The 23,365-nt window shown below is 29.9% G+C and overlaps 1 protein-coding gene across 1 annotated transcript in view; it reads right to left on the reverse strand.

Moving 5' to 3' along the window:
* LOC128990836 (synaptotagmin-5) overlaps positions 1 to 22,572 on the reverse strand; it is a 233,353-nt gene extending 210,781 nt beyond the window's left edge. The window contains exon 1 of the mRNA XM_054413449.1: positions 22,463 to 22,572. The gene's annotated coding sequence lies outside the window, so the exon portion shown is untranslated. The remainder of the gene's footprint in view (positions 1 to 22,462) is intronic.
* Positions 22,573 to 23,365: the final 793 nt, after the last annotated feature.

The raw sequence follows: 23,365 nt of genomic DNA on the forward strand, positions 1-23,365 counted from the left end.
AATTGAAGAAAAATTGTATTGCTTCGAGAAATATGTTAAATCTACAGAGCTATAAATAGAATACACTTTTATAACATGTTTATTACATAAAAATAATATTCATTGTTCTTAGTTGTGTAACAGTAACATGAACATTAATCTACAAAATTACATGCCAAATTATAAGGATTAGGAAAAGGTAAATAGTTTACTGGAAACTTAATGCTAAACGTGATAAAAAAGGAATAAAATAGTCTTAAAGTTGGTTTAGATGCTACGATTCGTCGCGGCCCTAGTCCTGAAAATAGAGGGATCAAAAACTTACTTCAGAAATGCTCATGTATGATTACAGCAAGCATGCAGAATAAGCTTGTGGGAAGACAATACATGCTCGTTAAGCTTCATCAACGGGTATTTGAACCGTATGAAAAATTGATAAAGAAAAACTCTTCAATTACAGAAAAATATGTAAACAAAAAAAAAACTGAAATCTGCAACTTGTTTACTACAAATAATTTTACCTCCTCTAAAAACTGTACGTACCATGGTTGATTTCATCCTACAGCAAATACGATGCGTGACTCAATGAAAAATTATAAAAATAAAAAAGGATAAGATAATAGTATACGTAGTTTGCTTCAAACTTATAAGAGTATTTCATTTGACAGTATTACCTATGATATAGAACTTTGTGCCATTATAATTATTATAGATTTCTGTGACAGAAAATGAAATTAAATTCCTAAACTATATTGTAGAATTGTTTCTATTTCAGGAATACTGTAGACAAGACGTATCTGCTATTGACGACGATACAATGGATGGATTACTAACTTGTATTGTTATTGTGTGTCTCATATAATTATTGCATAACTGTTGTTGTGTAATTGATGTAATTTCATTCTGTTGTTCTCTATTGTCACTAAAACATATTTCATACGGTTTGTTATTGAAGAATATTATTAATTTCGATACTATTCTACATTAAAAAAATGCACGACATATAAAAAAAATTATTAGAATTGGTCAGTAACAGGTGTTGATAATTTATTCTAAATACCTATTGTGAAAACAATTATTGTAGTTTTTCGTGGAATAAGAGAAAATAATATTTACCTCAGTGAATTTCAAATATGTTCTGAAGCAAAATTATTTCCTATTTGTTTGACGACTATGTTTCTTATATCGCTAAATTGCAGACTACAACATTTTGCACAGATTACAATTTCATTGACACTAGCAACTAATATATTGTTTAGTTGATTCCTAGTTTATAAAATGAATAAGAAAACAAATTAAATAAACTAAAATTTAACTTTTCACTAGAGCAATCTCCATCTAAATCTTAATCTTCAACTTAATCTTAAGTGAATCCATTTTAATTGTATTTATTTTTAATATAATTTATACAACAAAATAATATAATTCTTAGTTTATACACAATAATATAATACTAAACTAGATAATGTTATAGAAAAAAGGTATATAATAAATATAAATTATATTTAAATGTATATATATTTATAATTTCTTCAAAAGTTTATCCTATAACATACGTTACCTTTTTCCTTAGTTATGTTCACAAACCTCTTGTACTAAAATATAGCTTTGCCAAATTTTTGTTGAAAGATTTACCTGAATAAAACAAAAAAGATAACTAACTAAACTATTATCAAACTCTTAAAAACTACCGCCAAACTAATTCTAGCTAAAATATAAGTTCTTGCACCATTGTTATAGTTAAATTATTCCAGTTATTATTGCAGCAATATTTGACATAATAATCAACTGGAATGTGAACTTTCCTTGTCTGTATCAACCTTCAACTCTGCTTTTAACAATGACACGTTGAGTCAAGGCCATGTCTCAAGTTCGCAACAAGATTTATGATTCTACGATATTTTAAAACGCCTTTTCAAAATCAAATCCCTATAAAATTGAAATAACAATTAAATCATTTTCAGTAACCTCCTACCCCCAACCTGACAACATCAATATTTTCTTTAATCTTGTGTTATTTCAATTGTGATGAACAAAATTAGCCTACAACGTAATTTTAAATTGTCCAGCTAACAACTGTAAATAGTCCAACTATTCATAGATTTAATGTAAGATTTTGAAATGTTGAAATAATTTAAATTAGACTCATGTTTGATAATTTTGTGGACGTATGTATAGACTGGGACGGGTGGCGTCGTCCTGTAATCCAGCTACTAGGAGGTCACGAATTGTGGATATTTACAGGCATGCACTGTGGATGCGATACTCCCTGGTGTGGATTAACGTCCGCACGGGTGAGTACTACGACTATCCGCAGTGCTATCCTGATAATTAGACCAATTCGTATATACCAAAGGCAAAAATGTGGTTCGGATTCCACTATAAACTGTAGGTCCCTTAGTTGCCTTTAGCTGGATTGGCTATTAATTAACAGCTGTGTCTAAGGAATATGTCGGCCTTAATCACTAACAAGACTACAAGATCGCGCCACTCATCCTTCACTCATCTCCATTCATACTTGGCTTAAAATACCTACTTTGTATGGTCGCAATTTCACTAAAAAGTATTGAAACAATGATTAAGTCTTCGTATCAAACGACGGTACATTATACGAAGTTATCATATTAGTAAGCAATACAGGGTTACATATTATAAAACACCTCTGGTAGCATACCACAAGAAGCTACAGACACGAATTTATAATCATCAGAGTTCACTGTCAAATTTTGTTCAGAGTTGTGTAAGTTACAGGGTCAGTAGTGGAGTTATTATTCCAGAGCTGTTGCCTCAATTCTGTGAACGACCTGTTATAATTTGATAACCTGTTCCAGGTGGAACGAGTCCAAAGTGTGGAAGTTCTTATTGGATTTATACGAGATGTCCTCAATAGTATTGAGGAGTAGGCTACTCTGCAGCTTTTCTAGGATGTCAAAATAATCCTGCAAATTTGTTGGTTATAGACAGATGTATTTGCTAATTGTATATCTACTGTAAATAATATAAAGGCAGCAGTATCAAGCGGAAAGATTTAGTAGAACAGGCATAATACAAAAATTGTTAATCGGATTCTAGTATTAGCACAATCCATTCTTACTAAAAACGATATTTTATACTCGTACTACTTAATTAAATATCACGTTAATCATTTTTTTTATTGTATGCAATTTTATTTGTTTAAGAGTTTAATGCGTCTACGTAAAAATGGCATAATAAAACTGTTGAGAGGCGATAAAAAACTATTCGATTCGATAGCACAGGTAATAGTTACAAACAAATTATAAATTAATGGAACGGAACTGAGACCAAGTATTGTCGCTAATAAATAAATTACATTTTCAATGTTTTTTTTGACGACAGTAATTTGACCATGTACAATCATTATTAATCAATTATACAATTTTTGTTTGTAAATGGAAATGGTTGGTTTTTAATAATACGTTAGATCTGGAAGCAGTACCACTCGAACCAAACACAAAAATTAGTCTAGCAAGAAAAAGAATTTTCTTTTAAAAGACAATCGAGTTTGCTTAAATCCCCAGGGGCTGCCTTGTCGTCTTTGCCATGATTACAAAGTGAATTCTGGCAGGGTTTTTGTCTAAGTAATTTTAAAACACTTACAAAACGATGGTTACTGTTTAGTACTTTTCATAGGATTCATGCTTATTTAATAAGGGGGGGGGGCTTATTTACATCGGTATAGAGAACATATACATTTTTATAAACCATAAATTTAACCGTTGCAGTTTTAGTTGAAAGTTTATGGTTCGACAACCGGTATATAATATGAAGCAAAGTATAAATTATAGAAACAAGTATAATCCCTGTCTTACAAAAGGATTATACTACAGGAAACCTATTATACATTTAATTAATTTTATATTAGAAACATATAAAAGAAATATTTTGTTAAATTAAGTAATGATAAAACTTGAGACTTAATAAAAAAACCAAAGAAAATGTTAAGAAGCCTGGAGGTGATATTGGATGCGATTCGTAGACTGCAATTACTGTTCTAGGATTTACTTCTCCGGTGGTAAACCTAGTTGAGTCTTTTAATACATTTATTTTCACATATAGAAACATTTTAATTTGTTTAAAGTACTTTTTAATTTGTTTTTATACAATTATAGTAATATGTAATTTTAGTTAATGTTTAATCAAACTTTAGTTCACAATATTTGTAAACATATTGCAGTTTGAAAACAAATTTCAATATATCAAGTTGTAGAAACCTCTGTTACGTGTTTAGAAAAAGTAATCGATAAAAAACAAAATAATCTTACATGCTCTGCTAACAAAGATACTAAAGAAAAAATCTGTAGGTACTGCAAAGTAAATGTGGAAAACATTTGTTATTATTTTCTAGGAACCGGACAAAATATCTTTATTATTTATTAAAACAGTTTTCGTGTAAAACAGGACTTAGTATCTGAGTGTGTTTGCTCGACGAAGAGACCATTTTATAACACTTTCACGAAATTTGAAATCTTTTAAACAGAAGATTCTACAGGAGATGTAATATGGATGACTATATAATTTCACGGTGATAAAACTTACAGGTAATTTAATTTTATCGTCTGGCTTCTACCCTTTTGTGGCTAATTACAACTAGATAAGGAGAATACCCTCTGTAATTTTAAGTGACATCCCCTTCCCTTATCTCTAATTACGAAACATGTAAGATAAATATCGGAGATTTGATTTGGATTTTAAAATAATCCTTCATAATATATTATTTTCAAAATTATATGTGATATGAGAATCTTCTTAAATATAATTTGAAATTATTACTAATATACCCCCTACTGCTTTAACAACTCCCTAACAATAACATTTCCAATTTCGTACAAATATTTATGTACATTTCAATGAATTTGTTAAAAAAACTACGATAAAATTAAGGCACACAAATGTTCTTGGAAGTATAATTTCATAACTGATATAAGAAACGTAATGTGTCATTTTGTTTGTAAAATGAAATTTGATTACGTCACATTTACAACGTACATTAGTGTAGTAGTTAATGTCAACCACCAATTACAACATAACTTGTTACTTTATCGACTATAATCGGATGGTTTTAATTATCTTTGGAGCCAAGTATATTTCACCTTTATTATATTTAAAATTTAAAAAAAAATTGTTACTTCTGATATAAATGTCATCCAAAAGAAAATTGTTTTACATTATATATGGATGAGGTATTGTGAATCTTTGAAAATTAAATAAATCCCATTCTGTTCCTAAGGCATGTTGTCAAACATTTTCATTAAGATGCTTACAGTTTAATTTTATAGTATGAAAATAGTCTGTAGGATACTGTAAGGTTATACCCATGATAACAAGGGGATTTTGCAAATCCTGATAATACGAACTGGGTCAGAACTAGTAGTTGTCCAAGGATTATCTTTATATCTTTATAATACATGTGAGGACTACAGCTAGGATAAACTTGCTTGAAATGTATTTATATAGCATAAAAAGTAATGTTTATTGTTTACAGTGGTGTTAGAGCAATAATAAATAACAATTTGGCCTACACGTGTAAATTACAGCGCATACGATTAGGCCCAGGAACAGGTTGAAAGCCCGGTGACACGTACTGGACTATAAATAGCAACAAAAAACTAACACTTAGTAATGTTTTTTAGAGAATTAAACGGACAGTAAAACATAAACTGGGCCGGAGAAGAATCTGGCCGCGAAATATTGTTTTTTGTTTTCTTCATACAAATAGTTTATTTACATCAGGCCAGTTATGCTAAAATCTTAATAAGAAGTTATTTTTTGTCAGGATTAACTAAAAAATGGTCGGTGTCTTAAATTGAAACAATAATATTGATTTAGCTGAAATAAAGCTCGATATTTTTTTGTCTTTCCTTAAAGATTTTATTTTTGAATAAGAATCAGTCTGTAGTAATTTATTTTTTAACCAAGCCTGTTTATATGATTTTATATCAACTCTGAGTATTTTGAAATAGTCAAGAAAAAATTCAGTTTTGTTCCCTTACTACACCGTTAATATGTTAAAATATCAAATTGGTTATATAAATGCATAAGTAACAATTGTGATAATTCTTTTAGTCAATTAATAACTGCAACCTAAACATTGTTAGAACAACCACCAAAGTCTAGTGTATCTATTAATTTGAATTTTATACAGGTAAATTTAAAATTAATCTGAGGTTAATTGTTTATCATTCATCAGCAAGAATAGTTTTACTTACTCTCGCTCTTCCTGCGAAATAGAAACTATGCTTATAGGAAGATAACCTAAATCTTCACATGCTCATGTGTTCTTCTATGGAAAGAAAATGTTCGGGGACAAAAATCTTAATTGCACGGAAACATGTATGAAAGAACAAACAAGTGGAAAATTAAAGATTTCTTCTTTGCTTAAAATGTGACCTGTTGATAAAACAAACGTCCAATAATTCTATAAAACATGAAACATGTGGCTCAGTGCAATAGTAAAGAAATATTGAAATCTCTGACGATATCAAGAATACTTTGAGCATTTCAATTGAAAAGAATTTAGATATGTTGTTTGCATTTACGCTGGATCACTCACCATAGATCATATTTTATTTTATTACGCAAGCTGTAGAGCTTCGTACCCTTATTGATATTTATAATACTCTAAGACAGAGGATGAACCTAAATTCCTAAACAATGTCGCTGAAATGTTACTACTCCAGGAATGGACACGACATCTCTGCTATTGACGGCGATACAACGCCAACAGATGGATCATTGTGCATTTCACAGAACTATTACATAACTGTTATCATAATACCGTTGATGAAAGTGGACATTGATTGAAGTCTAGAACAATTAACCACAAATACAATTAATAAGAACGACTATAGTCTAATAATATAAAAGATTAAGTAGAAATTTTGTCTCAATTGATTAATGTACTAAATATTCAAGGGTAGTAGTTTGAGTTGTTCTGTCGTGGTTTTTGTTCATCTGACCATCTTATTATTTGATAAACTTAAATGCCAATTGTGCATATTTTTATTAAAACTGGGAAGTGCATATCCCTAGTCTGATACGACCTTCAACCCTGCTGACAACAATGAAGTGTAAAGTCAAGGCTATGGCTCAAGTTCGCAAGAAGATTTACGATTCTTCTTGACGATATTTTATATCGCCTTTCGAAAATCCAGTTTTCTAATACTGGAAATTACATTATAAAATTTATTGATTTACCTCGGAAATTTATTCATGTGCTTCATACATTTTGAAAATTAGATTATTAACAATAATTACCATGCATTTTCTAGTTTTGAACCGTATAGTTAACAGTGTAAATAATCTGATCGTTCAAGATTCAATGTAAGGTGTTGTAATGCTGACACTTAGTACAATCTACGTTATACCTTTGACTATTAATAGCTATACTCAATAAATTACAGACAAGATTTATTGAAACAGTGACACAGTATTGATATAGAATAAACTATGTTCCTAACATATCACTGAGCAATACAACATTTACCAGCTTTTGAATTATGACATTGAAATGGCTTTTAGTAATATTTTACAACGATCTAATGCTACGAATTCAAACAAATTTCCGTTGACTAAGTAAATGTGTGTCAGGAGTTTATGAAAAGTCACAGGGCTACCCGTTGAGTTGTTATTCCATAGCTGTTACATAAATTCTGTGTCAAACCGTTAAGTGATAAACGGTTTGAGAAGTCTCAAGAGTTGAGTTTCTTATTGGATTTCTTCGAGTAGTCATCCAAGAGTACCCTGCAACAATTCTTGGATGTCAAAGTAAACATTGGATTATGTTGTGTGTTGACAAATATATGCCACTTTTCTATGTGCAGTAAGTGATCTTCCGTTTGCATATCTTAAATTGGCAGCTGGAGCAGTATTCAGTAAAGCAGGCATAATCCGCAACTAATGAAGCCAGGTTCTTGTATCAGCACAATCCATTATTACTACAAGGCATCGTCTTGTGTCTAGTCTTTGTAATTATATGTATAGGGTTAGATAAATTTTAAAATGTGTTATACTGAATTGATGATGGCCTATTATTATTAATGATGGAGAGGTGTCTATATTTCGTATTGTGCCTGTTTATCTACGCACGTGACATTTATTAACTTTCTTGAAAGGTATTTGTCCAAGAGTTAACCTGATGTTAGAAAGCATGATTACTTGATTGCTCAAAGGCAAATGCCATCTGGGTCTAGTAACGATCTCGCTTGGAATGGAACCAGCGACCTTCAGGCTTGAGGGCGAGCACTACAACCATTCACAAGGTTATTTGAGAAATCTATCGAATAGAAAAAAGTAATATTTCCCGTATAATATTAAAATAGGTCGATTGCAACATGTTGTTAGCTATTACATTAAGTTTTCTTTAAAATTTTCTTTTTTAACTACAGTAATTTTATAATGTGATTTGAAATCTTATAGCAGTTCAGTTCACCCAAAATCCAACAACTAGTCTAGCGTGCGAGAGAATCATCTTTTAAAAGGCAATCGGGTTTGTTTGAATCCCCAGAGGACCTCTTCTAGTTTCTGCAATGATTACAAAATCAGCAAGTCTTCAGAGAGGGTATTTGTAAGTAAGTACTAAAGAGAGGGTTTTGTTAGTATCCAATGTAATTTTAAAATACTTTTTATTTTATTTATTAGAGCTATACATAATAATAGGGCTATTTGATTAAGTTATTTTATATTGGTAAAAAGGAGAATTTATAAATTATATACAAACAAGAACTAACATTTTCTTACGATTAATATTGGACTTGAGACTTAAACGAACCAAAGAAAATTGAGAAGAAGCCTGGTGGTGATATTGGATGCGACTCGTAGACTGCAATTACTGTTCTAGGACTTACTTCTCCGGTGGTAAACTAGGTTGAGTCTTTGATAAATTGATTTTCAAAGCTACCCTTTTTGTTGCGTTTCGAAGTATGGATCTTTTTTACATTTAAATTTTCATATTATTTGAGTTAAATGTTAAAATTGGCTTGAGTTCGTATTTACTGTATGCTTATTTAAGCAAAAAGATAAAAATAGAGGGATTTTTTAAAATCTCAATAACATTTCAGTGAATATAATTAGAGACAGCAACTGTGGTTGATAAATACCATGATTGAAGGATGGATTTTTTAATAAGGTCAAACCTTTTTATTAGATTATATAAAAATAGATTGCAAGAATAGATTTCACCTTATTTTGCATTTTCAAAAATATAAATATTTTAATTTTTTTTTGGTCTGTTTGAGTTAAGTGTCGTTTCGTTGGAAATTTTTAAATTATAGATATAAGTATTTTTAATATTGTTTCAACAAGGTTCAAATCTGATAAACAGGTTTATTAATCGTAATATCTGCAATTTCTTTTGAATTTAAATTATTAAAATTAAAATGGCCGCCTTTTGAAACTCTTACTTGAACCATAGATAAAAGGAGTATAGACATATACTCTATACTCCTTTTATCTATGCTTGAACTAAGCTAATTTTCCTTACATAGGTGTTTTCAACAATATATGTATTTTACACAAAGATAAGGTATGTACTAAGCTTCATAGCTATCGATTGGAACAATCCAAAGAAAAGTATATTTGTGTAAAAAATACAAACTGGCGAATATCAGGTTAGCTAAGTGGGTTTGGAAAAATCATTTTTGATTTTTCTCTTTCTTTTACCCATAAGAATATTTCCATGAGTTTGGCTGTTTACTTACGACACAGCCTGTATAGTTATACCAGTAAAATAAAATACAATCAATATTTAAGTGAATTTCTTTAGCAATAAAAATAAATAGTATCCTCCACAACTTTAATACAATGTAATAACTTAAATATAATTGTAATAGAAGAAAATTGTACTTTTCTCGTGTATAAGTATTTATTCTTGTTTAATTTCATATTTGAAATCCATTTTATAAGATACCAGTGCACATCATCGAACCTAGGATTATCCACAAACATAATCAGTAAGGCGACGGTCTAATCTAAATTAAACGTCACATTTGATATATCGTTGAAGGACTAATATTCTAAATGCATGGCCTAAGACAAAGCTTCCAACCAATTTTCGGTGTTTTTAACTATTATTTTACATAGTGTTTGCATAGCTATCAAAAGATTGCCAGATCGTTCCTGAGAACAGTCAGTAGCTTTTAGCTGGTTCGAAGCTTGGCCCAGCTGTTCCTGAACATTAGGCTTTAAATAAATTATCACGACTCCTTTCCACACTCATATTTCAATCTTTTGGTTAAAATTAAAAATTATAATATGTATGGTCAAAACAGTAAATTTATAAATATGAAAATAGTATAAAGAATACGGATACAAAATATTTAACTTTATTTTACACCAGTGAAGATAAAAATACGTAATAAATGGCATATCAGCTTTTTATTTTTGGTAAGCTTCAATTATCAGATAATAAGACATAATCTTCACACTATTACTTCTTTGCATAATCATAACTTATTTTGTAAATGAAGTTTAAAATAGGTTTGGTATATCTACATATTGTTTTAAACTGTGTAAATAACAAGGCCTCGGCGACTCCTTTTTCCTCGTCCATGGCAAAGGTCCGATTACCGGATTGATTTTTTATGTAACAATCATTTCTGCTCTTTTAACGTTATAAATTAAAGCAATAATAGGCAATCGTAAAATAGATTAAGGTATGTCTATATTCCAAGAACGTCTGTACTAAGAACGTTATAAATTTCAAATATTGTCCATATCGTTTGAAAAATTCAGTGTCGGAATATCGATTCTATAGTTCAAAAATAAACGTTTATTGATTCCTTACGAGCCAAGTTAAGAATTTAAATCGGAAGATGGAATCAGAAATTACTAATCAGTAATCATAAATTAGCGATCAAGAGAACAATACCAGTGGAATCCAGAAAAGACAATAAATAACTTAAATTGTAGATTAGATTGAAAATTGATTATTTTGATTACCTATTATTTAGTGATCTTAGTTTGATTTATAATTTCTAAGGTAAAGTCTATCATAATTTCCCGTTAATTCAGACATCTGCAATCGAAAATATTTCACTCCAAGTACAACACTCTTTCATACATGTTGATATCAAATACAGCAGAACAGATAGATATTAAATATGATATATGTAGTTCTCGTTATATCGTATTAAGTTATTACAACATTTATCAAGCTTTCGTCAGCATACAATGGCTATTTTGGTAAGTATTATTAAATTGCAACTTCATATTATGGGAGAATGGAACGAACATAAATACAAGTTGCTGTTTGAAACTCTAATAAAATTAAATACGCCTGTGTCGCTCAGACTAGCCTAATAATTATAACTTATTGGCTATATATTTAAGAATGTCTTAAGTGCAGCTAAAACGACAACATTTTTGTTTCAACGTTGACGGATCAAAAAGCATATAAGTGGGGTATGTAACATGATAAGGACTTGATAACAGAATAGCTTTCTGATTGATCGACCGCCTCCCAGCTGTTTGTAAACGTCATTCGCCATCAAATCGATCGCAACCTTGAAAGTAAAGTAATCTGCTATAAGAATTCCATATTCATGATTTTCTCATTTATATTTCCATTATCCATTATTAAAAGTATTGAAATTAAATAAACGGATGTATGGAATAATCAGGGCCTAACTTAATAATTACCCAGTGTTGTTAACTGTGATTCACCTTGAGATAAGCTGTAAACTAAATTGACACCTGTTTACACAGTTTACTAGGTTACTGATTACTAAGCTGACACCCAAATTGAAACCTGACCATCGTCAAACTTTTATATGATATACAGTTCCTATTGCATTATGAGAAAGCAAAATAAATTCAATTTGTAATAATACCTCCCACCTCCCCCACCTTCTTACTAGTAAAAACTATATTTCTGAGCCAACGATTTAAGTAGTTTTGTGCCTTCCCCAGTTTGCCTCAAAATAGTCATTAAAATTTACTTAAACGTAGTTAAAATAAATTTTATAATAAATTAATTAAATCACCTTTGATGCCAACAGTCCGTAAAAAAATATCCCCTTTTCCCAGAAAACCAGCTTTGGTTTTATTTTTCGGAATAAATAAGTAGTCAATAACAAATAAAGGAATTAAATTACTTGGTATGTAATACTGAATTTCAGCTAAACTTGACTGTAGAAGATAAAACTACAGGACAAAGCTATTGGTTTAAACTCTATAATAGTAATTTCATGTTTAAGGCTAAATTAAATAAAGAAGTTTTCTATTGAAAGGTCGACTAAATATTATTGTTAAATAAGGAAAAAAGAATGCAATTACTTTATCAAGGTATCCAGCCAATACAGATAATATTAAATAATCATATTGTATATTGTATCATGTGATTTATATTTGTGAAACAAATCATAATTCGTCGGTAAACATGGTAAGATATTTTATTAAAAATATTACGTCAGTCTGTTTGACGAGGGTATCGCATAAATATTTCAAAACATTCAATCTACGTCATTGGTTGAGTTAAAAAGTTTGAAAGTTTGAATATTGAAAGAATGTCCACTACTGAACTTTAGTATGAACCTGTTCAATAAAATAAAAAAAATTGTTTGGGTAATACGTTATTTTGCCTTAAATGATAGTACTATATTTATGAGCTGGGCATTGTAAATAAAATACTTTTATTTGTAAACAATTTGATTTTTAATAATTTTAAATATGCAAAATATGTACAAAGTTTTTTTTTTCATTTTTATATTGATATGAATGTATTTTCTAAAGTTTTAATTATAAATATTAATAAACCGGGAGAAATGCTAAGAGATATCTTTGGTGGTTTAAATTAAAGACTTTGAAAATGAAAAGAGGCTTATGGTATTTGTAAACTCAAGCGTTCACGTAAATGAGTGTTTGTTTAAAAGAAAATCGTTTTCTAATCTTGTATTATCTATGAAATATAAAACTAAAATTTTTATTTGATTTAATTATATTAAAATTTCTAGTGTATTTACTACATGTTTAAAGAAGGCAAGCTAACCAATAAAAAAACTCTAAATGAATATCAATATAAGTAAAAAATAAACGAATAACATTACCTCTTCAAGTTACTCAAAAGAGGATGCTTCGAAAGGCGTTAAAGTTTTATTCAGTCCACTTCTCAGTAAAGCGCAAATTTATTTTTTAAGATAAACGATATAAAATAAAATGAAGAACCTGATGTTCTTCCATAAGTGTAAAAAAACTAATTTGTATTAGTTAGTTGTACAAATTTCATTGAAATACTAAAATATCACAACTAACTGTAATAGTCCTTATATGAAATATTAGTATAAATCTTTTACTTAACTTAGTTTCTTGGTTAATTTACTTCTATCTACTTTTAATTTCTTATTTAAAATTTTGTTGTTATTTAACAAATTTGTTTCCAACCTACATACAAAATCAATATGTCATGTTTCATAAAGATATTCCTTATGCAAACAAAATATGCATACATTGATGTTAATTAATTTAATTGATATTTTAATGTTAAAATTTTTTTATATTTTATTTGAGATGAAAAGACACAATTATTGTTTAGGATCATTTTGTTGTGCCGTAGATCGCATCGGGAGATTTCATCATCTACGTTAGACAACAATAAATAATTCATGGGAGAAAGTTGAGAGAGCTTATTTTCGACTTTTGGAAAACTTGTTCCAGCTTTTCGTCTCACTTGGTTGAGTGGATTTGTTTGATCATTTATACCTAAAATTATAGATAATAGATTCAGGGGACCGGGCCTTGTTCAGTACCTTTTAATTGAGCTTGATAGTCAAAACAATATAAAACATACAAATTTCATAACTTACAAAACATTTTAGTATTTCAACTCGCATACATTATTTAATTGCTAAAATAATAATCCTATAGTCACACAAATTTAATTCAAAAACATAGTGTTTTGGCCTCTAGGGACATCGAAACGAAAAAAGATATAACTAACAGTAATCAACTCACTGGTATGGATTTAAACAAATTATAAATAAAATAGATTTTTCATTTATTGCAAATTTGAAAACATAGACTTTTCAAGTGTAATATGACAATTGGTTTTATGATAATTGATATTTTATAACTCTTAAAGCTGTAACAATTAGTAAATAATAAAATTTAAAATTTGATGAAATTAACTTATATGCTTAGATTAAATTATCAAAAATATGAAGATAGCCTATTAATAAATAGAAAATACAGTGGTAAACCCATACAGAAAATTGTTAGACAGCATAATTTTTAAATTAATCTACCACATTATTTTTAATAAACCATTGAATTCGGTGTTTATCTGAGTTATCCTATCTAATAATTTCTTCATTTTTCAGCACAAAACATTCCCTAGGTTTCATGCACAAATTTTACGCTCCAACATTACAGGCTTAGACCCAGATTCAGCAGTAGTTAGTATTTTATCATTCAAACTTCGTAACAGCACTACCTCAACCAATGCCGTGAATGGAACGTTTTCAAATATTAATACCCACTTCAAACAAGACAAGATAGTGTATAATAACTAAAAAATATAGGTAGACTTGTGGTTTTGAATATAAGTGGAGGAGTATTCATGTAAACACGATTCCTCAGAAGCAACTCAATATCTACATGCCACTGTCAAAGTCTCTCTTAGGTCGTGATAGTTTTAAGCTTAGTCACGGATGTGCTTATAATATTAATATTTTTAATAGGCTATTATTTTAAAACCATAAATGTTTAAAAATTATATCGAGCCTACCTTGTGTTTATGAAATATATATATATTATATATATGGCATATCGAAATTATGTTTGAAACTTTAATTTTATAATAATCTACCTATTGAGTACATTATCATATATATAAAAACGTGACAGGGGTTTTTTTTAATTTCACTATTTTAAATCTACCACTTGACGGATTTTCATGATTTTTGTGTGGAAAGAAAGGTATAATTAAGTAAACAAAAAGGGTGTTTTTTTAAGCGTCCGCATTTTATACAGCCTTATAATTTTTAGTGAACTTAAGAGTGTTTGAAAATTGTGAAATATGCATGGCTGGCATACTAAAAATCTTTCAACTATACCAAAGAATTATCGGCCCAAAAATCAAAGTCGAGTAATTCTTACATTTAATTTATGTACTGAATTTTATTCATCATATCACTTCTTTCTAAAATTGAACTGCAGTTATTATTACAGTATTTTAAAACTAATCTTTTTGGAATTATCTTATTTTAGTATGATTGTAATGAAATTAAACCTTTGAAATTGCAATTTGGGTATATAATTTGGGTTTATAGTGGAGCATTAGAAAAGATTTTAAATATTCTCAGACACCTTTCTCACTGCAAACGAAATCAATATTTACAAATGTCTTATAAACTTGGATAAAATACTCCATGATAATTATTAGGTAATTTTACAACTACTGTATTACAGATACTTTTTTGGCATAACAAAGTTTTACTTGGTGGTTACTATAGAATGTTTAATATTTTAAAGGATATCTGTAAAAAAGGCAAAGCTATTTAAGCTCAAATCAAAACATAATGAAGTTAAATTAATTTATTAACAAAAAACTTCAAAAGAAAACAACGATATGCAATAGAATAAACTTGGATCAAGTTTTGTTATCGATGTGACATACTATCCGTTGAACTACATCCAGTCAGTTCACGTAGAAGATAGCGTCATCAGTTGGGTAGAACACCTGTACGTTGAGGTGGTTTTCTGAATCTTTAGTAGTTTTATTCAAACCTAACGTAAACTTAGCTCTGATTGATACATTGTTAAGTAAACCGTGTTGTAAGATAACAATCTAAACTATTGGTAAGAACATGGGTTAGTTTGCTTCCTTGTTAGAAACCATAAAAGTCTGTTTTTAACTCATTTTTAGAATTATTTTATTCCGTCATAAATATAAAATATAAATAAACTACTGATAAATATGTATTTATATTTTAGTTTGCGAGGTTTTCTGCAAAGGTTAGGTAACGAAACGGCAGTTAGTTGTTGTCCAATTTTAGCAAAGAAAACATTTTTCTGGTTATCTCAGTCCCAATAACATAAAAAGCATAATTCATAAAATACAAAAATCGCATCTTACGTGCGTTCTTAAATCTGTGTTCTTAGACTAGATATTACGTCCAAGCAATGTTTAATCGAGAAATACATTGAAATAATGTAGTTGCATGTTATGTTATTCAAGAATATGTGTGAAGAAGAGCAGATTAACACTGAAATCGTTGCATATCCGATGTTGATAAATTTTTGACTGATTCAGGAATTTGAGATAAAAATCCGATACATATTATTATGTCATATTTATGAGCTCAAATATCTATCTCGCGAAGAAGAATTGTTCATCCAAGTGACAATATTGTGATAATATTGCCGTCAATATTCATCAGCAGTAGAATGAATATTCAGAAGGTTTTGTTCTGCATAATATCTGCTGCAATAGTGGCTGGGGAATAGCGAGGCATTGTGTTGCTTTTTGACAAAATCTTATTGAGGGATTTTATAGCTCTTTATAATATTGATTGTGTGCTTTAATATGGAAATAAAATGAAGTTAAGGTAAAAGAGAATCAAATACCTACAAGTAAGCAATAGTCTTTAGAGCTTTTGATTTTTGTTTGTTTGGTTTTTTGGAATAAAGAATTTTAAATCAAAAAGTCTACTATACGGTTGATTGGGAATTATACCAAATGCAATTATTACAATAAGTTGGAGTAAGGAAAGGTTGGATAATAATAATTTAAATTACAGTGTATGGTATACCTTATTTAAAATTAATCTAATAATGTCATATTAAAATTAAAGACTCTAGCAATTTTGATCTATGAGATTTGTGCCCTTTTTATGTAGCCTTAAAAATGAGTATTGAGCAACACTAACGAGCAATATTATACGGTAAACATTAAGCCAACGTTGTCACCCGTGTAACGTTCAATGAATACAATCAGCTGATTACAATAACTGATTGGTCGTAGTTGACAATTTGCATTGTAGCATGTATTAAGTACAAACTCATCCAAAGACTTATTATCCTTACAAATAAGTAGTCCTTTCCAGCAAATATATAATACCTTTTGACTGACTTGCCATTCATTCTTTTAATTTTACCTATGTTAGTTGAAATCAGCAATCGTAACCAGATTCAAACGAACCAAAACATGCTCCAGACTGTACAATAGTTATTCGTGCAACTAGTGGACGAAATGGCACTTTGCTGCACACTCGATAAACTTCTACACTGAACTCACTGTACACAGTATGTTTTTCCTACAGTTACTAAAAAGCATATAAACAATTAGTCATGAAAACACTGTAAAACACGTTTTTAGGTTAGGTTAAATCCAAACATTGAACGAAATGGGAAACGCTGCACCAGCTGATCGTAGTCGTAGTGTTGCCAACCAATTTCCAAGCGTACACGGATTACGTGCATAATAAAAGCACACTGTTTTGTGTTGTTTGGATGGAATACTAGTGTGTGACAAAGTAAAAAGTGTGCGACAAAGTAAAAAGTGTGCGACAAAGTAAAAAGTGTGCGCCAAAGTAAAAAAGTGTGTGCCAAAGTAAGTAAATACAGCAATTAGCAGCTTTATGTACTATAATCAGTGCAAGGAAGTCTACTTTATCGGGTTACTGCAGAAAAAAGCATAATAAGTATACATACGTTTTTTATAGCAAAAGATAGTAGATTTTGGCACAGCAGTTTGTTTACCTATTCAATAGAAACGCTGATTTATGTTGATACTTGTAGCAACAAATAATAATTGCTTCATAGATAGTACAGTATCATTGTTTAATGTTTTAAGAAAATACTAATTTCAAATAAAACATACCACTAAAATAATGCATCACTCCAGGATTGTAGAAGCTATATCCACGTTATCAACAAAAAGCGGCTTATTGTGATGAGAAATTTAGTTTAACCTTACAAAAACGTTCTCAGAGACTGCGTCCACTTAAAATATGCAAACCACCAGATTCAAGGCAAACAAAAGAACGTGCAGCTATTGTTGTGAAGCTTTCTAATCGTGTAAGTCAAATTTGCTTTAGAATTGTTTATCGATAGTTTATCGAGTTTTTTTTGTATTCTTTGAACTAACACTTGTTTCCAGTACAAAATTATATTTATATTATGGACGATAAAAATATATAGTTCTCAAAAACAAACCATCACGTTGATAAATAAATTATGTTATAAATTAAATTATACGAGAAAAGGGCATATGAAATTTATTTACATAACTGTAACCTTCCAAATTGAAGTGAGCTAAGTATCAGAAGAGCTTAAAGAAATATTAATCTGGTACAAAGCTTTTAAGTACATTGGGAGGAACTCAAAGGTATTAAATTACACGTTTCAGATAGATTAGTTTCAATTGCATTTCTACAAACGCATTTACTTTTCTTCCAATCTGGTACCACTGAACCTTCAACTGTGACTGTTCAATAGCTGTTTTTGTATTACTTTATATATTAAACGTTATTCAACAATTGTTTTGTGACTGAAGTCTAGTTATCAATGTATTTCACTGGATAATAAATAGTAGAGGATTCTTCCTGAGAAACTGCGTTAGTGATGACTTTCTCAAGACAAGTCTTTAACTTATAATTTTCTTTTTTCTTTTTCTTACAATAGTCCACTTCAAAGAGAGAAGCATTGAAATTGAATCTAAACGTAAAAATTTGTTTGAATTATTATAATCATAAAACATTTTAAAGAGGACACAAATTTAAGAACAATTGATTTTAGATATATATCAGTAAAGAATTATATTAAACAATCACTATATGTGCTCGGTCAGGCTTTGAACAAAAGATACTTATGTAAAAAGCTAATGTGAATAATAATAATAATAATAATTGTCATTACTATTACTGTATTATTAAAATTATTTTTCTCTGCTGTGTGAGGTTATGTTCGATTAACCAAACGACTTCAGCTTCAGGTTTGTCTTTTTTTCTTTCGGCCGGTTCTGCCAGTCTGCTGTGCAAACATACAGTTCAAACATGGTCATAAACGAAACACAAAGAGGACCAAATATATAAGCAATCAGATAGTATTCCGTAGATTAAAAAGCAATTACTTATGTCATTACATTTAGTTTTTTTTAGTGTGCTGCCAATTACTTTGTTTCAAGTTAAAGTGCCTGCCATAAACCACTGTAGAAATAGTATATTTAGAAATCTTTGTTCTAGAAAAAAAAAACAAAGAAAAAATGTAAACCGTTTGTTTGTTAGCCTTATGGATCAATTGGCCCTCGCCGACAAGTTTTTTTAACTTATCGAGGCCAAGCTGTTGTAATTTCTATAATAAATATATTTGAAATTGAACGTGTATTAAATATCTAAACTAGAAATATGCTGCAAGAAAAGCCATTGTACATCTGAAAGTACATTATGGATGGCTGCGCTATCTAACGACGCCGTTAAAGCCTGTATTTAGTCATCCATAACTGCTTTACGAGTAGCGTTTAGTGAGTGGATAAAACTACTCTCAATGCCAACAATATGAACACGTTGTATAACAATGGTGGCTTAGGGAAAAATAATTGTTACAAAATTCATTATTCAAAGCTACACTATCACATTTTACAGTTGTTTCAGAATTTATGAAATTACAATAACAGCTGTTTTTAATGGAGCTTGTTTTTTAGTAAAAATGGGGGAGAGAAACTATCTCTTTATGTGTTCTGTCTAATTTGTTTCCCACATATTAATAAGCGTACTGTTACAAAATGGCAACATTATTCAAAGCTACACTATCACATATAACAGTTGTTTCAGCGTTTATGAAATTACAATAACAGCTGTTTTTAATGGAGCTTGTTTTTTAGTAAAAATGGGGGGGAGAAACTATCTCTTTATGTGTTCTGTCTAATTTGTTTCCCACATAAGCGCCGAAGGCACACACACACAAAGGCCATTATTGGTTGGCGGATCTGAATCTGAGCTCTTAGAACAGAGGTTTCGCGTTTACCCCATTACATTAAACATCTTTCCGCTTGGATATTAAACAGTTAATTGTTTTTTCAACTATGATTCAATGACATGTCATTATCATTTACCCAAATGATTTTAAATCCAATATTTGTAAAGAATGTGTGTAACCTCTTAAAATACGCTTAGTATTATTTCATAAATTTATCTTTTTAATCACAAGATTGAAACGCAATGTAATAGAGTCTCATGGATGTTACTATATGTAGCAAATGGGATTTAGTAATCGAATTGATAAGAACTTCGCAGGACTCCCCTGGGTTCATAGCCAATTGGATACAAGAGCCTACGGCTTGCGTGTATATGTCCCTCACCACATTCCCTTATTAAATATTTAATAATCGGGTTAATAACACGTGTACTTTTTAATTTATTACAGTTTAACTTTTCAATTAACCTTGATTATTTTTAAATTCAAACTGTCACCTAAAACTCTGTACAACAATAGTTCATTTATTTGTATCAATTAGCACAACATTCATAATTAATTTTATATACACATTATTTTCCTTTATCGAGTTCTTTTGGCTCTTCTACCTGACCGATTTTCTTTATAGAGGTCTCAAATCGAAGGTATCCACGCACAGATTTCACATCAATCACCATCATTACTCGGCCAAAAACATAAATGAGATCAATTCTTACTTCAATTGAAGATGTATTTCACAAGTAATAATTATAATAATCCTATATATTTTGGTCTAAGAACCTTCAGTGAAATACCGGCTTTCATTTAAGCTATTAGTTATCCAAATCGGACGAGTTTCAAGCAAACACAAGGTGAACAACCAACATAAAAACTTTTTTCATAAGGGGTTTCTTTGATTAAAAATCAATAGCTCTAGTATTGTTTATGTTTTTTTTTTTATATGTTTGAGACTGACGAATATGTTATTTATTTCATCGGTGCGGAGCAGCATAGGCCCTCTAGTACAAATAAATGAACTTTCATCTGATTTAACAAATTTATAAATTCCATAAAAAAAATTCTAGAAATTTCTTCCCTGGAATTTAAGTTGTACCTGTTGTACACTATGAACAATTTTGGGGGTTTATGGCCGTTTCAAACAATTTTCAGTGTGTAGGTTTCTGTGCTCCTCTTGTCCATAAACCTATAGTCTTGAATTTTGAGAGGGGTTCTGATGGTTATATTACGCCTATCAACCACCATTGTAAGATGAATTTTAGACATACACCAATTGTCAATCAACAATTATTCTTAGTCCAACACAGTATGCATGATGCATGATTATAAAAACACAGAGGTTGATATAATATTTATGAATTATTGTTCGAAACTGCTTTCAGTGTACTTTCGATAAAGCTTAGTACTACATCCACGTATTTATAGAAAATATACACTTTATTAGAGCCCATTTAATTAGGTTTATGTTCTTAGTTTAATGTATTAATGTGAAGTTCTACCGTTTACAAATTGTAATGCGGATTTCTGAGTAGCTTACGAATTGTGGCAAGTACCAATACTAAACCCCTAGTCAAGTTACTGTCAAGGCTTGAAGGGAATAGATGTCATTTGTAACTGTGTCATCAACCTAAGTGTCAAATGTCAAATGTGGATACACCGTTTCATAACATTGGCACGGAAGGGATTAAATAAAAAAAAACCTTTCACATATCAGAACTATTTTATCAGTGATGTAGCTTGTAAAGGCGTGTCAATAAAAACGTGTTGTAAAATTGGCGTATTGTAAAAGCGTAATGATCGGTTTACAAATTATGTGAAACAGAGGGCTACAACATGGAATTTCTTTGATAATGGTTAAGCTCTTTTAATATATTCTATGAAAAATTGAATAATTTGAGAAAACATACAGTATATTTGCTAAAGGCTTTCCTTAATAGTTTTTTAAACCATTTCTCCGTATTACATTGTTTACAGATTGCTTATTTCAACGGATTATATTTAACATGCTCCGTATATACATTACATATATTCTATTTCAAATACACTCTTTACATCCCGAATATTGCAATAGGCATTATTAAGAAAAAAACCACCATGAGTATATGAACCATGATAAGCTTAAACAACCAATCACATGGCTATCGTATGTGATGATTAAAGTAAATTAAACTTAATGGAAGTTGTATGAAAGAACCTTCATCAATAATGATTGTTGGTTTCATTACAATAGACTAGTATACCAACACTATCTTATAATTTTTTGAGCAAAATTAAATACTGCTAAGAATTAGAAAATAATTCTACACGATCATTAACAACTCTTAAAAAGAATATTTGTCATCAATTATATTAAATGACAAATAATGGATGAAATTTTATAGTGAAAATACAGTTACGTCTGTAACTAGACTAATCTCTCTCTCACTCTCTATTGTTAGAAAAATATTTTTCGGTAAAAAAACTTGTTCTTATTATAGACAATTGATTCCATGCAAATTAGTTAACATTACTATAACACAGCAATATTGTATAAGGCTGTCAAACAGCTATTGTCTCTTACCGGCAAATGTGAACAATATGTTAGCAGAGGTACGATCAGCTGTGGGGGTGAGCGGAACGGCGGGAACACTACCGACTGGCGGGAGAACTGCGATGGTGGCGCGGCCAGCAGCACAACACAACTAATGCGTGGGCGACTGAATATCCCTGCCTTCCCTGAGGAATCGATCCCTATTGCGCAGCTCTCTCCAGAAACTGACCTGGGTAAATGACGGGTTTCTGGAATTTATTTTGGGAAGCGTTTAAGGTAAAGTTTCTGGGGTTGGCAAAGTTGGGTTGGTATCAAAGGCAGTGCTGCAAACTATCTTGGGTTATTTCTCCTATAATTACTTGCAATAACGTTTTGGTTCATGGTTTGCATTTGTTAATGTGTAGCCTATTAATAGTGTTTGCATATGATAAACAGTGACTATAACAAATTATTTGTAACTATAGAGATACAAATAATTACGATTTTGCGTACTTATACTAACTTTGAAACGTATCGTCGTAACGACTAGACTACATTAAGGTAAGACAGGCGTCAAAATTTGTTTTTTACAAATTTTTTTTTATTGTTTATTTTTGTAGACCTGTTTTTTTTTTGTTTCCATAGATACCAAAAACAATATAAAAATAATAATGTATCTATGTTTTATAAGAGTTTTTCTGAAACTTTGCAAGCTCCGTTTTGTCAATATTCATAACTCGTCTTTTTTAAGACAGGCGTTAAAATTTTTTTTTACAAAATTTTGTTATTGTTTATTTTTGTAGACCTGTTTTTTTTTTTGTTTCCATAGATACTAAAAACAATATAAAAATAATAATATATCTATGTTTTATTAGAGCTTTTCTGAAACTTTACAAACTCCGTTTTGTCAATATTCACAACTCGTCTTTTTTAGTTTTTCGCCATTTTCCGAAA

Source organism: Macrosteles quadrilineatus, unplaced genomic scaffold (assembly GCF_028750875.1).
Source record: "Macrosteles quadrilineatus isolate MER2022 unplaced genomic scaffold, UCM_ALF_1.0 Scaffold_3__2_contigs__length_128488019, whole genome shotgun sequence".
In the NCBI taxonomy this organism is placed as follows: Eukaryota; Metazoa; Arthropoda; class Insecta; order Hemiptera; family Cicadellidae; genus Macrosteles; species Macrosteles quadrilineatus.